This window comes from Anoplopoma fimbria, chromosome 18 (assembly GCF_027596085.1).
Source record: "Anoplopoma fimbria isolate UVic2021 breed Golden Eagle Sablefish chromosome 18, Afim_UVic_2022, whole genome shotgun sequence".
In the NCBI taxonomy this organism is placed as follows: Eukaryota; Metazoa; Chordata; class Actinopteri; order Perciformes; family Anoplopomatidae; genus Anoplopoma; species Anoplopoma fimbria.
The window spans coordinates 6,279,772-6,295,214 of record NC_072466.1 but is presented as its reverse complement, the minus strand read 5'-3'; the positions used below and the strand labels follow the sequence as shown (position 1 = coordinate 6,295,214).

The window sequence follows — 15,443 nt, the reverse complement described above, 5'->3', positions numbered from 1 at the left end:
ATCGGAGGTCTTTATTAACAGCGGGGGGGATAATGTGGTTTGTTAACTGACGGCAAAAACTGAATATCAATGAGATGGAACAAAAAAACTCCCACACATGAAGGAAGAGAAAGGATTATTACATTTAGGAAGGTAGGCAGTGACTGATGAAGGTTTTTTGTGTGGAGGACAAAAGGGAATATTTCAAGTAGGAAAACAAATGTTGAGTACCAATCATCACACTACTCGCTCTGACTGCCTTCACCTCTTTTTTCCCCCAGAGTTGAAGGGCCCATCATGACAATTTTCTCTGTTGACGTCAAACGACCTCCATCATCTTACGACAACCGACCTTGACTGACTGAAGAGGAGGAGGAGGAGGAGAGCGGAAAAGCAGAAGCAGAAGGGGTAGACAAACGGGAGAGAAGTTGCCAATCTCTCTCCCCAAATCAGTCTCTCTTACATGTCTGTGGTGCGTTTAAAAAAAAAAACCCCACTCCAAAAAACCAAGTAAAACTAAAAAAAAATAACGTCCCCTCTCTCTCCGAGGGAACGAAAAAGAACCACTTCGTTAGCTTAATATTTCTAGCGTGTTTCTATTTTTTAATAGTGCTTTTTTTTTTTTTCTTTCTTTTAACTGTCTTACAAAATGAGATATAGTGTGTCTGTTATGTTTTTTTTGTTTTTTTTTCAAACCTTAAAGCTGCAGGAATGCACCGATGACCAATCCTGCTGAGATACGAGGCTAAAATATGATTATCGTATCATTGTAACAGTGACCTTCAATAACTCACGCACTCACTCAAAAGTCAAAGCAAAAACGATGTAAAGATGTGGGCGATCTGAGATAGAGAAAGCATTCTAATAGTCATTATTCATTTGTTTAAAGTTTAATTAATTTGACGCTGAAGTTTTTGTACTCTTTTGTTTGGAATTGGTGCATTCTTAATTATTTTTTTGTTAAATTACAGCTCCCTCTCACACTTCACTATGTTGTAAATGGAGAGTAACATAATATAACAGTCATTTTATAAATTGTTACAGTAACAAGTAGGACTGCAGGAACCACAATCACACAACCTGATTTTTTTTTTTTTTTTTTTACTATTTCAGAGCGTAACAAAATCAAACTAATTAAAACACATTCACTCTCAGATGAATTGTAGCACCAGCTGTGTCACATTATCACACTTTATTACTAACGATTACAATAAACAGGGAGCTGTAACTTAAAATATTGCGGTTAAAAAAAACAATCAACCATTTATTGTTTTATTTTTTTTATGATTGTCTCGTTTTTTTTCTTCTGTAAGTATAGATATTATTCATCCACATTCCGTGTGTGTCGACTGGCGGCTCAGTGAGTTCATTTTCAGTTCACTTTTTACTCGACTTTAAGAAGAGAAGACTTTTTACCATTTTACTGTAGCTGGGAATGGACATTGACATTAATTACGCTCGAGACGCCAGATGATGAGTTAATTCCTCGTGATATATTTGTAAGTTTTACTGTATTTTAGAGTAAATTTTTACTAAACGGACTGAAAATGAACTGACTTTAACGCTGGTGTATGCACCTGTCTGTACAGTGAAAATGAAGGTTATTAGATTGGGAGCAGAAATGCAGTTTTTTTTTTTTTTTCAGTAGCTAAACGCTCTCCCTGGGCCCGCCCACTTTGCGACACTAGCCATTCCCATTGGGCCACAGGGAGGCACGGGAGCAGTAAACTGACTTTTGATTGGGAGAGAGAACCAGTAAACTTAAAGCATAACTGGGAGATGGAGGCGGGGCGCTGTGTAGTGCCAAGTATAACAACGTGGGAGTGAAGAAGAATCCGATGCATGTTGCATGTTGCTCTCTAACCAGGGCAGAATTCAAACTCATTAAGTTATTTTGCATCCTGAAATGAGTTAAAGCTGTTTGGATTTTCTTGCTTAAAACACAATCTGCCATTCGAGCACAGGTACCAAAATGAGGACACACAGTTGGACGAACACTTCAGTCTAAAATTCAGAATAATGGGATTTCTACATATTTGCTAACTCTGCATCAGAGCCCGTTTTGTCGTCATAGTTCAGCACTTCATTTCACTCCCATGTTCTTTAAATACCAGATTAGATAAAAGCAACAAACCTTTTTTTTTTTTTTTTTTTTTTTTAGATACAGTGACACCTGGGATTAAAGTCAGCACGTCTTCACACATTTGAGCGAGTCTAGAGAGAAGGCTACTGTGTTGATTGGTTTGAGAAGTGTGTAGATAACAGATTATCTCGGCTCGTACAGTACGTCTCTAGATGAGATCACCTTCGACCCCACGCCGGCTGTGTTGTGACTGTTTTCACCGCAACCAAATATTCTTCAGCACTGAAGTGATTTAATGTTGTTTTTTTTTGGACCTGTTTCAGTATGACGTTCAGCTGTATTCTCACATCATTTTAACACACAAGAGCACAACACTCTAAAACATGCCGGTACACTACAGACAGACAGAAGAACGCAGCTTAAAGGGAAGTGTATCCGAGGGTTTTGAAGTGCTCTTGAAAACCCCTTAAATGGAATCTTGTGATCTTTTATTCATTTTTCGGTGGACACTTTTACTAAAAACAAAAAGTGACTTTGTGTAAATATTGGTGGCATTGAATGAGTTAGAAAGAGGTGCTTGGTTTAACGTATTGAGTCGACACATATTTTCAGTGTGAGCTGCGAAAAAAAAAAAAAAAAAACCTATTTTCCTGAAATTTAAACTGCTTGTAAGCAAAGAAGTGCCACAGATTGATACGAAAACATTCCACCTGTACCTGCCTGGAGTTGTCTTTACCCTGCAGCCACACTGGACATGGAGGCATTTTGAATTGGAGTAATTTATCTCTTTTAAATGAGGAAATATTAACACACACCCTCCACATTTGAAACAGCATGTACCTTGTATTTCAGCCCCAGTTTAAGGGTTTCTTTCTGGACAACCAGACGGTGGAATGGTAATGACTGTCCAGGCTTTTTATTGGGAAAACACTGCTCTGACCTCTACAATGCAGTTAAATCACATTCCAGATGAGGGGGAAGCTTTAACCTCTGACCCTCTTGCAAAGACACAAAGCAGCAGAAAAACATTTAAAAAAAACAAACAAACCGTGCAACATGAGGCAGCTTTGGAACTTTAAAAAAAAAAAAAAAGCATTGGTTATAATAACACAGCAGCTATATTTGTAGGTTTTCTGATAATTCGTCGTCTTTTCTCTGTGATCTAGTTGCGAAAAAGTGGGATTTATTGTGGCGTCCGCTTGGATATTTTATTTTTGACGTTTAAAGGTAACACCACTACAAATCAAGTTTTGAGCCACCATTTCATTTTTTTTTTGGTGCTGTTCGCTCCAAGTTTAACCTCTTTTTCGGGAGGTCCGGGCTCTGTTTTAACCAATCACAGGAGCTTTGACAGCAGCAAGGGGTTGGTTTTCCAAAATGTTGAATTTTTCATGATATAAATAAAGAATAAAAAAACTCAGAAATGAGTGTCTTGCCATCAGAAATCTTTATTTAGTTGAAAAAGATAGCACAGACTGAAAGAAAAGTCAAATGAAAGTTTTAAGTTGTCACCATGGCAACTCCGTAACGTCACACTAAGCAGCTGATGATGATTCTACGCCAGCTGATCATAATACTGTCAGGGATTTCAACGTGGTAACATTATGGAGGACAGTGTTATGTAAAAAAAACACTAAATTGCTATTCAATTAGATCTAATTAAAAAATGCAGATGAATTGGATGTTTTAAAAGTAAAATGATAATTGGACTACCTTCTTCTTTACAGTTATATCTCAGGCTTTGTACCACAGATGAGGCAGTGTCCACTAACACCAGCATCATTTTTGTATTTTAGCTACTTTAAAAACTCCCAGAAAAAAAAAAAAGACTTTGTACACAAACACATTTTGGAAAACCAACCACAGCTGCGTCATCGTTTCCTCTGTAGCCAACCAATGATCACCGGTAGGGTTTTTCTATCTAGCAGCTTGATTGTCTTGTGTCTCCCCCACCCACAGCCACTCCTCCCACCCTGTGTAACACTGTTTAAATAAAGGATTGTTATACTCTGAAATCTGTTGACCTGATCATTTCTTCATTCATTCATATAAACTTAAATCCTACATGTTCATTTTCATACAACTAACCAGAGTACAGTATTTCCAGCTCAGGTTGACTAATGATGAAACTTTAGTGTGCAGTTATACAATAATGATAATTTACAGTTTCTCAAACTTTGTAAAAAAAAGAATAAATACAATTCTAGAAATGCCTTTGTCCAAGCTCAATAATGTTATTAAAGAAGGTCACAGACAGTTGTCATGATATTTCCAGATGTTCCTGAGGGTTTTAAAGACGAATGGACAAATAATCCCACAGATCTGTGACAGGTTTTCTTTTTTTTTTCTTTACAGGCGTCAACAATTTTTTTTTTTGTCTGAGATGTGTCCCTCCCTGCTGGTGTTAAACATTGGTCACATTTCTCTGTAGAGTTTGTGTTCATTTCAGCAGGTTTCAAGTGTCTGGTCTGTTGATGCAGTATGTGTCTTCTGTCAGGTGTTGGAGTGAGAGCCAACACTCCTCGTCCTCTGGTGTGTACTTCTGCAGTTCTGCCTGTAGATGGCGTGTCTGTCTTGAGGAAGCCCCGACAGATCATTCTCAACTGTGGTGGATGAAAGGAATATAAAGTCAGGGTTGAAATGGGTCTCAAAGTACAAACAATGTGGATTATAGTTTATTATATCAATACACTTGTTGCCTAAGTGTTTTTTTCTTCCTGTTTTCATGTTTGAATAATATCCCCACCTCAAACAGGCTTACAAGATACCAACATTTAAAAGAAGAGACCAGAAAGCAAAGTTACAACCATACATAACAAATAATGATAGACAAGTAACCACCCTGGAGTTTTTCCAAGCTTTAAAATCAAAGGTAGCCAATTTATAAGCATTCAATAAAATAGCCATTCCATTGTCATGCTCAGTGCATTAAAACATTTCTGGATTTTGAACGGGCATTTCATTTACTATAGATATTCTTAATTCATCATAATAAGGAGAATTCAATAAAAAAATGTGATTCATTCTCAACCACCTAATTGGCATAATGCAGACAACCCAATGTCCTCTTGGTTGTCTTTAAATCTGACAATTCAGGCGCCAGAGGTTTCCTTTTCTCAACTGTGAAATTTAAGACCTTTGAAGGAAATATATTTGGTAACAAAGGTAACAGCCTAAAGTAGCCTGTTTCAACACTTTTCCTTGGTTTATTGCACTTTTACTATTTAATTTCAGCTTTGATAAATGACTAATTAGCTAATGAATTAGGTCCTCATAGTATATAAGCAGCATGTATAAGCTGTCACTTTGGCTTTCAGTTCTGCAAAACGGTAGATGATGGACAGCTAAAGTTTACTGTTTGGCATTGCGCAGTGAAAAATCAATCAACTCGCCCTACTCCCCATTAGTCATGAGAGCAGGTAATAAATGTATAATTTAACTTTTATTAAATTGAATGTGAACGGTTCCCATGTGAAAGCTACCAAAGAAACTTCAATATAACAATTTATTATAAGTTTCTAGCCCATTTTTTAATTTTATTTTAAGACTTTGCTCAGTTTACTAATATGATGCTGTTCACTTCCTCTTGCTGGAAACAGGCCTGTTTTTAGAAGACACACAGAATGGAGTTTAATGTTTTACGAGCTGGAGAGTTTCCCCTGTGGTTTGAGGAAGGCTGGACGTTTTCTCACAAAAATCAACTGGACGAAAGGCAACAAGGAGGACCTTCACATTACTGAGTGAGTTGATGTTAAAGTAGTGTGGTAATGTTATTTAAACCATCAATAACTCAGTTGAAATTCAACTTTAAAAAGATTTCTCATCAAGTCGGTAAAACACTGAACTCTAAATAGTTTTCTTTCATTTGAAAACCAGTGACAAACCCCTAAACTGCAGGTTTAAGATTATACTAAGCTTAATTGATAACAATAGGCCTCAGAATAAACAGCAGATGATGCACACAGAACATTCACACAGACACACTTGTTTGATTTAAGCCCATGTGTTTCTAAAGAAGAAGTTAATCTTTAAAAAGGTCACAAAAGAATGATAAGTTTGGATTTAAATTGACTGCTCATCTTGTTGATGGCCTCAGCCATAAATCAATATTGTGGTCACCATCCATCCATTTTCCGTAACCTGCTTATCCAGTAAAGGGTCGCAGGGGTGCTGGAGCCGATCCCAGCTGTCAATGGGTGAAGGCAGGGTACACCCTGGACAGGTCGCCAGTCTGTCACAGGGCTGACATATAGAGACAGACAACCACTCACGCTCACATCCACACCTACGGGCAATTTAGAGTCTTCAATGAACCTAACCTGCATGTCTTTGGACTGTGGGAGGAAGCCGGAGAACCCGGAGAGAACCCACGCTGACACGGGGAGAACATGCAAACTCCACACAGAAGGTTGTCTGGCCCGGGAATTGAACCCGGGCCCCTCTTGCTGTGAGGCGACAGTGCTAACCACTACACCACTGTGCAGCTTGTAGTCACCATGAACATTTCATTTTTAATAAAAAATTGGGGCTAATCAAAAGAAAAACTACATAAAAGTAATTTCCACTTTCATATATCCAGCAATGATCGGTCTCGGATGTGTCCATTACTGAGTGTTTCGGTATTTTTTATGTCAAAGCAAAGCACAGAGGTATAAGGTTCACCCATCAAAACACTTGTTATCAGAGCACACACACAGACAGATGAAAGAAAAGCAATTTCTCCATTGTGTTCATGCTTTGAAGGCACTAAAATCATCAGTAAACCGCTTTAACACACATTTATGTACGAACACACACACACACACACACACACACACACACACACACACACACACACACACACACACACACACACACACACACCAGGCCAGTGTAACTAATCGTCTCAGTGATTAGTATCTTCACAGTGAAATTTAGTTTCATCCTGAAAATGTCACTTTGTCAAGTTTCTTTCCTTGGAGCCTATTTTGGATGAATTTCATTATTTAGAGTGCAGCTTAGTGTCAGGGCCCCGAGACATTTCCTCTACCTGTGAGCAACATGAGCTGTCAGGCTATTGTTGGTTGCAATGGCGCAATCCATGCTTTTCTGTCAATGTTGTCATGAAATGATTATATTGTCCTGACAGTGGCATGGTTTGTAGTTGAAGTTTTCCCTTAAGTTTTATACATTTTTTATGTATAAATCCTTAAAATGTGATTATGCGTGTATGTATTTATAGGATGACCGCGGAGAAAGACGTCTCCCTGCGGTATCCACTTATCTACACAGCACCATAAATGTAACATAGCAAGAGGTGTGGATCATGGGCTAGACATGTAAAGTTAATGACATGACCATTGCCTACCCTGTCTGAGCTTCCAGCTGAGGTAGATAACCAGCTGCAGCATCAGCAGACAGACGCACAGAAACAGCAGCAGGCCGAACAGCCAGAGAGGAAGAAAGCTGTCCGTCTCTCTGTCCGTCTGCATGATAGTCTGTCGAAGGAGCAGAGCCAAGTTGGCCCAGGGGCCACTCAGCACCTCCATGATGCTCCTGCATGGGAGGAAGCAAAGGGAGAAGAGAGGAAGTCGGGATTAACTTATGATTTGATACCCGAGGCTGATAACATTAAAGTAGGAATTCATTTAGTGATGGGTAGGTCAAAAGACATCTAAGTACCAAGATTAAAATTGGGCTGTAAAACGTTCTAAAAGCAGAAATGTCTTCTATTTTTATGTCACATAACGCTTAAATAGCATTTAAATTATATTAATGTGAAGCAGGTCATATCTACATGTTGAAATAACTAGGGTGGGAATAAACCCTTTAAAATGTACTTCAGTAAAATAAACTTACAAATACAAAGTATTTCTAAGAATATACTGCAGCAAGCAGTTACTAAATATACCAAAAGCAAATATATTTGAATGTACTTTTAATCACATGGAGTAATTTGAGAAGTGTAACAAAGACTGTTAAATAAGGAAAAGAGTCTGAGCGTGGCACATATGTTCCTTTGAAAACCTTTGACAGATTTACCATTAAAGCTGAGACGGAGGAAATAATGTAGTTGTAGTTTCACATTATTGTACAATTACATGTAGAGTGATCTAGGTGCCTTTATTATTATGTTGATCTGAACTAAAGCGAATAGTTTATGTGGATTCCAGGTAGGAAATTAGAAAAAAATAATCCGATTATTGACTTTCAGTGGTGATGACGCATATTTTTAATGTACTTTAATGAACATCAGTTTGATGTAACTATGAGGTTCTCCATACATAAGACATATTGTGACATTTATTTTGATAAAATGTTCATCATCCCTTTTATTTCATTTATATCACCCACCCCAAATTAAAACATATTTTGAGAATAAAGCACTGTAGTTATGTGTCTTTTCCTTAATGTTTTAAGGGATCAGAAATAGAAAAAAACAAACCCCTTCATACTAGTGCAGGGTCAGAGTGACCTCAAACCAGTACATACACTCACAGGTACAATCTTTTGATTTATCAAAGGCACAGCAGCTGTTATTTAGTGTATTTCAAAACTTCTACTTACAGTTTTCAGGTTCCCCAAAAAGGCAGGTTTGAATGAATGTTGGAGGAAAGGACTTGCAGATGGCTATAATATTACCAGTGAGCTAATGCATAGTTGTCCTGACAGTTGTCCCTGCTGATAGGAAGTAGTCTTCAGTAGCCATAGAATTGAGTGGAGGTCAAAGGTGATGTTTTGTTGCGATGGGAGTCGGCAAAGTTTAAGACTTCAAAGTTTTTAAAACTTGTTCAGTGTCAATGTGTCACATCAGGTTTCACTGCTGAAGGTAGAGAGATAATCCAAGGAAAGAAACCCTTTGGGAATAAAGATAGTTGGTTCGGTCCAAAGGCAAAAGTTGTGATTTTCTCTTTGTCTCTTCTTTTATGTCTGTCTTTCTTTTTTATCCGTCTCTTTCATTTTCTTTACCTCCTGCCTCCCTTTTTCTCTCTCTCTCTCTCTCTTTCATTGGCAGAAATACCATCTCTGTTGTTGTCGATGACCATATGAACTTTGCTCTGTTCCAAAAGTCGAACCTTGTGATTGCTAAGAAGATTAGCAATACTGGCCAGGTCTACGTGTGTGTGTGTGTGTGTGTGTGTATGTGTGTGTGAGATACAGTAAGTAGATATATATGTGTGTGAGTGTATTGCTGGAGGTTTACTGAAGGTTTCAGTGTCCTCAAAACAGGAATATGTGGGAAAAACTGTGTGTTTGCTTTGGGGCCTCGAGTAATGTTTCATTGAGCATTAGACCTTTGTGCTCACCGTGTAATAAAACACACACACAAACACACACAAACATACATTTTTACCTCTCTGATTGGAAATAGGTTTCCAATTTCTTCCTCCATTCTCTCTCCTTCTCTGTCGTCCTTTGTCTTTATTTTCACCAACAGACACTTGTACCTTTTAATTCAGTGGCAGTATTGATTACTTTAAAACAGGAACTGATAGCATCAACCTTGACTGTATTGTTACAACACAATGGGGAGTAATACCAGTCATTTAAATACTAAAGCTCACATCCTGCCACAGTGTGACGCCCCCTGTTGGAAAGTCACACACACACGTCTTTGTTTCTAGTTTTATAAACACATGAATATGAAGTTACAATCTTAAGGGATCCCTGTTCTGTTCTTTTTGGCAGCATCTACCCTAACCCTAGTGATCCAAACAGTGTCGCTGCTAGTGATTTCTCACAGGAATGTTTTCATAGGCACAAAATCTTATTACTGCATATGAAAGGGCTTTCCTTAGAGGGCAAGAGGATAAATCACCATTATGTTACATTCATCAAAAGATAGTGACTTAATAGACTTAAATGATTAATACTTGACAATATGTTGGCTTTGATATGCGTTTTACAAATCACCCCATATCAAAGCTGCAGTGGAGGAAAAAAATGATTGATTAATACATTTTATCAACACTTTGTGTCAAATCCAGCTGTATTTTATTTATTGTTCATATTTAACAAAGCTTTTTTTTTTTCAATGCACATTTGCATTTCACTGTTCATGTTATGCTTTTCTTACAGTAGCAACTCTGAAAAATTAAAATAAAGGTATATAAAAGGTAGTTTATCAGGTATTGAAAGATAATAAAAAAATATCCGGCCATTATTGTCTATTTTAACTTTGATATTTGCAGCCTTTGTAGTCTAATCATGTCCTATCAGCGCTGACATATTATCATGGAGATCCATCAGAGAATTAAATGTACTCCACCCATGACTGAATTTATAAAACTACTGATGGAAACAGATTTGTTTTGATGTGGGTGTAGTTATAAATAAACAGTTAAGATATCTGAAGAGACAGATTTGGGTTACTTTTCTTCCACTCTACCCAGCTGTCAAGAGAGAAAAGTAACCCAGCTGTATTTATTTCACTCTGCTTTGTCTATTTTTGTCTGTTGTTTTGTTCTAAATTCACAAAAAATAACATATGATAATGCCTTAGTGGCTTATTTAAACATAGAAGTTCAGTAAACTATTGTTAAAAATAATAATAATCTGAATTTAAGTAATCGACTGGGTAAGTCTCTAAGTGATGTCTGTTAAAATTTTAACCGTAATCACCTGGGGTGTCTCTTTTTAACAACCTTACAAGCTGGTAGTAAACCAGAAGCAGGTCGTGTTTACTCTGAAGTAACGTCAGCTTCCTGTTGTGTAATATTTTGCAGCCGACACGTCTTTGTTCTCACTAGAAAAAAGCAGGAAGTGTCCCTGCTCTCTGTGTAGTTTGACACCAGCTCACTCAGATCTCAGCATCAGTACTCTTGTCACGTGGAGACTCGTTTAAGAACAGCAGTCTAATTTGGCTGTGGTCGGTGAGAAGTGCTCGCAAATTGATTGAGGCTGTCATCAACGTCAATAATATCGATCAGCTTTGTTGTTGCTCTGATTGATCAGGACATAATGGGTTCATTCTTGGAGAAGAAGTGTATGTGTGTTGTAGTCTTTTGTGTGTCTATTTCCCTTAGTGCTTGGTTTCTGAGTGACTGGGGGTAAAATAGAGCTATTTATGGAGAACATCTGTGTGTGTGTGTGTGTGTGTGTGTGTGTGTGTGTGTGTGTGTGTGTGTGTGTGTGTGTGTGTGTGTGTGTGTGTGTGTGTGTGTGTGTGTGTGTGTGTGTGTGTGTGTGTGTTTATGCTCTATGTTCAAAGAAATAATTAGCCAGGGATCAGTATTCTTGTATGTATGTGTGTGTGTGTGTGTGTGTGTGTGTGTGTGTGTGTGTGTGTGTGTGTGTGTGTGTGTGTGTGTGTGTGTGTGTGTGTGTGTGTGTGTGTGTGTGTGTGTGTGTGTGTGTGTGTGTGTGTGTGTGTGTGTGTCCGTCTCTCTTATTGATCCATTTGTGGAGGCTTGTTAGAGAAAGATGGGGGTGGTGTTGTTTTGCATTGGTTTGATACGAGTTGACTTTATATTCCAAAATGTCATGTTTTATTAAGCATTACATTACATTACATTACAGTCATTTAGCAGACGCTTTTATCCAAAGCGACTTACAGGAAGTGTATTCAACATAGGTATTCAAGAGAACTACGAGTCACCAGAAGTCATAAGTGCATCTCCTTTCTTAAACAAGCATCTTAAAGCATAAATCAGAGCAAAAGTATAGTGCAGAAGCAAATTACTACAAATACAATAATTGCTACAGACTAAGACGAATAGGATAAGTGCATCAAACTAATACGAATACAGTAAGTGCAGCAACTAATACGAATGCAATAAGTGCTACGAGGAAGGCTCAGGGTAGTACTTCTTGAAGAGGTGAGTTTTCAGCCTGCGCCGAAAGATGGGCAGCGACTCTGCTGTCCTGACGTCAGTGGGGAGTTCATTCCACCACTGAGGGGCCAGGACAGAAAAAAGCTGTGACCGGGTGGATCGGCCGCAGGGACCTCTGAGCGACGGGGCAACCAATCGCCCCGAGGCCGCAGAGCGAAGTGGTCGGGCGGGGGTGTAGGGCTTGACCATGGCCTGGAGATAGGAAGGAGCTGTTCCTTTCACTGCCCTGTAGGCTAGCACCAGAGTATTAAACTGGATGCGAGCTCTTACAGGGAGCCAGTGTAGAGAACGGAGAAGGGAAGTTGTGTGGGAGAACTTGGGGCGATTGAACACCAGACGTGCTCCAGAGGTCTGATGGCCGACTCCAGGGCTCCGGCAAGTAGTGAGTTGCAGTAGTCCAGGCGGGAGATGACCAGAGCCTGGATGAGCACCTGCGCCGTCTCCTCAGCACACAAAAGACACAAACTGTGTAAATATTTATTATTTATAAAACATGACTGTAAACTTAAGTGTGCAGCTGATATTTAACTGTGTCTTGTTGGAAGGAGGAAGTGAAACTCTAGTTTAGAAAAGTCTCTTCTGAGCAACAATATTTCTGTGTGAACGTTTCCCCTCCAGATCAGATTAGACTGCTCCCACGATGCCCGGGAGGAATTTTGGATCATTTAGCAAGCTTGTCTCGGACAAAATAAATAAATAAAAATAAATTAGGCTTGTTTTTTGGGTTCTCTGCAGCACCAGAGTTGTTGTCGGGCTAACAAGCCCATTTGACAGTTTGCTTTCTATCTCGTTATCTCTCATTTTCTCATGTGTACTGTTGCTGCCAAAGCGCTCATGGATGATATGTCTCAATTTCCACTGCATGGTTCAGATTGTCTCGACCCAGCTCTCTTTTGATACCAGTTAATGTTCTCTATTTTATTTCACACTACAGATAGAAGCCCCTCAGTGTAGGTTTGATTCCCAACAGATCGTCTTAGCGGCGCCACGTGAAACTGATAAGACATCATCTTCAACGCGACACTTGCTTAATCCTTGAATTGTTAAATCCACCTTCTAGTCTCGGCTCAGCTCGCTTTGAACCTAGACCCAGGTGGTACCACAAAAAGTACCAGGTACTATCCACATCTCAAGCTAACGGAAAACCAAAAGAGCTAGCTGAGTACAAAAGAATCTTGCCATGCAGTGGAAATGTGGCATTAGGAAGATTTCACCAAAAATGTACAAGCACTAAACAGAACTATTCATATCAGTTATTTATTGATAAACTTTTGCAGAACAAAACGAATCAATAGAAGCAGTTTGTGAAGCTGCTGCATCACGGTTGTGTCAGAGAAGATGTTGGATAGTGACGGAGGTCATACGTCAACCTCCTTTGTTTTTCTAACATTCTGCCTCATCCCTCTCTGTGTCTGCTGGCATGGTTACCAGGCAGCATCCACTTTGATAAGTGTTGTTGTGTGTGTGTGTGTGTGTGTGTGTGTGTGTGTGTGTGTGTGTGTGTGTGTGTGTGTGTGTGTGTGTGTGTGTGGTCTGATGTGTGGGTGGTTGGTTGTCTGTGTACATCCTCAGTACTGTGGGAACGGATCATGTGTTTCATTGATCGTACGGTGAGATGAAACGACCTCTCCGTCTCTCTCTCATGATACCAAGGGGCGGTCTAATTGATAGGAAACAGAATTATAAACTACTCCTGTCCAACAAGTAAAGAGACATTTCCTTTGTGTTTATCACAGCTGTAAATTGTTGCACATACATACCTGTCATAAGCCTTTCTGACTTGGGTTATGTTAGATGTTTGGTTGATTGATTTTTGTTAGTGATATGCTGCTTCCAAAACCACAAATGCACATAATTGCTGCAAAAACAATCTGTTTGATAATCATTTTTAGAATGCTGTTTAAACATGTGAGAAAAGTCAGATTTCTATGTCCCACAGGACTTTCACTGTTAGCTCCTGTCTTCAAAGTATCTTCTGAATTTCATTAGGAACAGGGCAAAGATTCCAACTCAAACTTTCTTTTCATGACCTACAGAGAGTTTCCCACTTTGATAAATTCTCTGTACTAGATGAAAAGCCGATTTGGACTCAAAATGTTGTACTTGTCCCAATCTTCGGGTGAATTCTTTTTTAAAGGGGGCAGATAACGGTATTGCAAGTTGTTTAGAAGATAGAAATCACGGTTACAGTTTTTTGGACTCAGCACATGTACATAATAGATGTGTTTTTCTACACATATGTAGAAGTGTTATTTTTTGCAAACTCTTCCAGCCCGTAATTAACTTGCAGAGAATGACAATATGCTGCAGGCAAAGTGATGTGTTTCAGCGTTAAAGTGCAAATACGTCCCATGTTTAGTAGCTTAAGTAATGTTCTTCATGCCCCTGGCTTTTATAAATAGTGTAGTTATTTCGTTTTCCTTTCTTGAATAAAGTGTTTATTTGTCATGGGACATTAGTAAAGGCAGAAGTGAGACATTTTGGTTAACAGTCTGCAGTTATTTAATCGTGTCACTATTTAACTGCAGAGCTAAAACAAGTAGTTGATTCAGCCATTAGTCTGTAACTATTTTGATTACATTTTTTAAGAAAAAATGCAAAAACTATAGCTGCTTTTCTCTCTCTCTCTCTCTCTCTCTCTCTCTCTCTCTCTCTCTCTCTCTCTCTCTATATATATATATATATATATATATATATATATATATATATATATATATATATATATATATATATATATATATTGGGAACTGTGTCTAAATATACACTCTAATTATATTTTCCCTCAACAGACCTCTCTTCTCTCCATGTTTCTATTTCTATTTGAGACTGAATCAATTTACTTACAACCAACCATCCATTTTCCAAATTCACTTTCCCTAATTAATTTACTTCTCCTAACTTAATATCATCTGTTTTCATGAGAAGAGCCTCTCTTGGGTTTTGGTCTGCGCCTGGTTTATGTCCTCCTCTGATGCAAAGTGTAATAGATTTTCTCCTTTGTCTGTGTGTGTGAATTGCATGTTTTTGACTTAATGCTAGGGCAGCTAAAGTTAAACATTGTTGGTTTTATTGGGTAGGTGTTGCAGGTTGCAATCAACGATCTGCTCGCTTATGACATGTAATAATACCTTGCTACATCGTAGTCCATTATTAAAAGATGAAGGAGACACTTCTCTTAATCTTTATCTTCTAATTAGGACACACAGGTGGCAGGAGGTTGTGACTGGTGACACAGGCAGGCCACTGGGAATATATAGGGCACAGGTCGGGTCACGTGATGCAGTGAATTTACACTCATTAGAAAACATGAAGACGATGTTGGAGATGGAGTGATATACTGCAGAGAGAGGGCATCTCAGGGAAATGATAATAGACCATGCAGCAGAACAAAATGTTCAGCTGTTGGTCCTAATCAACATTCATGTGAATTTTCTCTACCAAGCTGGAGTCAAGGCTGTCACTACAGTTTCCCTACAGCGTGTGTGTGTGTGTGTGTGTGTGTGTGTGTGTGTGTGTGTGTGTGTGTGTGTGTGTGTGTGTGTGTGTGTGTGTGTGTGTGTGTGTGTGTG

At 38.7% G+C, this 15,443-nt stretch overlaps 1 protein-coding gene and 1 long non-coding RNA gene across 7 annotated transcripts in view; one reads left to right on the top strand and one right to left on the bottom strand.

Moving 5' to 3' along the window:
• epb41l2 (erythrocyte membrane protein band 4.1 like 2) overlaps positions 1-3,700 on the top strand; it is a 48,711-nt gene extending 45,011 nt beyond the window's left edge. For all 6 annotated transcript variants that reach the window (XM_054618852.1, XM_054618850.1, XM_054618851.1 and 3 more), the window contains one exon: positions 261-3,700. The gene's annotated coding sequence lies outside the window, so the exon portion shown is untranslated. The remainder of the gene's footprint in view (positions 1-260) is intronic.
• Positions 3,692-9,002, bottom strand: LOC129107374 (uncharacterized). The gene is made up of 3 exons (XR_008531872.1): positions 8,609-9,002; positions 7,410-7,597; positions 3,692-4,665 (listed from the first exon to the last, which is right to left on the bottom strand). It is a non-coding gene; the product is annotated as an uncharacterized LOC129107374 (long non-coding RNA).
• Between the last annotated feature and the right edge of the window lie 6,441 nt (positions 9,003-15,443).